At 43.4% G+C, this 1813-nt stretch overlaps 1 long non-coding RNA gene across 1 annotated transcript; it reads right to left on the reverse strand.

Moving 5' to 3' along the window:
• Positions 1 to 595: 595 nt before the first annotated feature.
• LOC148685950 (uncharacterized) lies at positions 596 to 1813 on the reverse strand. The gene is made up of 2 exons (XR_015949571.1): positions 1322 to 1813; positions 596 to 860 (listed from the first exon to the last, which is right to left on the reverse strand). It is a non-coding gene; the product is annotated as an uncharacterized LOC148685950 (long non-coding RNA).

Consider the following 1813-nt stretch of genomic DNA (forward strand, 5'->3'; position numbering starts at 1 on the left):
ATTGGTTTGGGTCCTGCCGTCTGGAGCAGGAGAAAACCAGCTTGTTTCATCTTCCCCCTGATAGCCACCTTCAAATATCTAAAGGGCTATCACATCTCCTCTCAGTCTCTTTTCCAGGAGAAAAGCTAATTTCTGCCAGTGCCTTCCCCACCCCACTCTGTAGGGCACAGTCCCATGCGACAGACCGTAAGGCTGCCATATGTCCAGATTTTCCCGGACATTACCAGAATTTCAGAGGTGGAATTGATGTCTGGGCGGGGGGGGGGGGGAGAGGTTCCAAAAAGCAGTGCTTTGCCAATCGAAAAATCGTTCTTTTAGTTCTCATCTTATGCTGCATTTTAGAGTTATTTATTATACTTCCAAGTTTTCCCAATCATGTTTGACAAAATGGTAAGCAATAGTTATAATAATACAGTGCAATCAGCACGAGTGAACACCACACTCTATGACATTGCACATTATATATAGCCTTCATGCTTGCTTGGCTAGACGTGACTTTGCTTCAATAAGATAACATGGACCAAGGTCCAGTTTAGCTGCAGGAATACTCAACCTCATACTGCAGTGTGTACCAGATCTCCCAGGGTTGCTTTGATTTTTTTTTTATAATCTATTTTTATTAATTTTCCAATTAAAACACGATTATATCACATTCATTATTTCAAATTATACAAATACATATCAATTAAACCGAATATTATGCCAAATCATATAATATTTTCAAAAATTTGGGGATTCCTCGCACCCGTCTACTGCCGTCTTTTTCTAAAGTCCAAATCTTCACTCAAAATCCAAAATAATCCCGATCTTTCCCCACCAGTCACTAAAATATTTTCTTCTTTCATCCGATTTTTTCACAGCTGCTGAAATAAGTATCAAACGAGAGTTCACATATATTCTTTCTCCTGTGTGAGTTTTAATCGTCCTGGCCCCCCCCCCCCCATATATCTTCTGTCTGGAATGTCCTGTTGCGTCAGCCTTTCAACACAGAGCAGCGCCATCTTAAAAAGCTTAGATCCCTTTCGCTTTCTTAAGCTTTTTATTTTTTAAACCAACGATCTTTGTAAAATTTACAGCTTTTCCAGGCAAAGAAACAGCAGTCACATTATGCATAGACTCTTGATAAGTTTGTGGCTCTCCTTGCCCTGTAGCTGAACTTAGCTTCAGATCGCTGTTCAAATTCAAAGTGCGTCACAACCATAAATCCACCGAACGCATTCCAGGGACTCCGACCGTCCAGTTAAAGGGGGGCCTCTCTCTTCAGTAGTTTTACAACTTCAAAGGATATGCTCAATAGAATAGTTTATAATTCATTACTCACTCAGGTATTCTTTATCTCTCATTTGTTCCAAACAAACAAGGACGTCCCGTCCGGGAAGGTATGGAGTAACTCGTAGAGTATATGAAAAAAATAAAAAAGTTCGCTTCCCTTCTCGTTACGTCCCCATCAATCTTTCTTCCAGATAAAATACAGCTTTGACTTCTCACCCTCAGCAGCACAAATTCCTTGGCAGTAAACAGAGCTTCTTCCCCTCCTTCCGAAGCATGTCCATGAATACGCCTAATTATCTTCTTTAATCATGGAGATCCCGCTCTGCAAGTTGGCGTCCGGAAGATCCGACATTTCATGAGTGCTCTCAGCCCAGGCCCCCCCCCTCCTTGAACAGTCGGAGTGGGTTTGGGGGCATCGCGGGCCCGCGGGCCCTCTCCGTAACCCCCGGAGAGGTAAGGGGGTTGCCTTTAACTCCCCTGGCAACCGCCGAATTCCTCATGAAGGTCGGAGGGATGGAACAAGGGTCAGCCATTCCTGCAG

The sequence above is a fragment of the Zootoca vivipara genome, chromosome 4 (genome assembly GCF_965207765.1).
Source record: "Zootoca vivipara chromosome 4, rZooViv2.hap1.1, whole genome shotgun sequence".
Classification (NCBI taxonomy): Eukaryota; Metazoa; Chordata; class Lepidosauria; order Squamata; family Lacertidae; genus Zootoca; species Zootoca vivipara.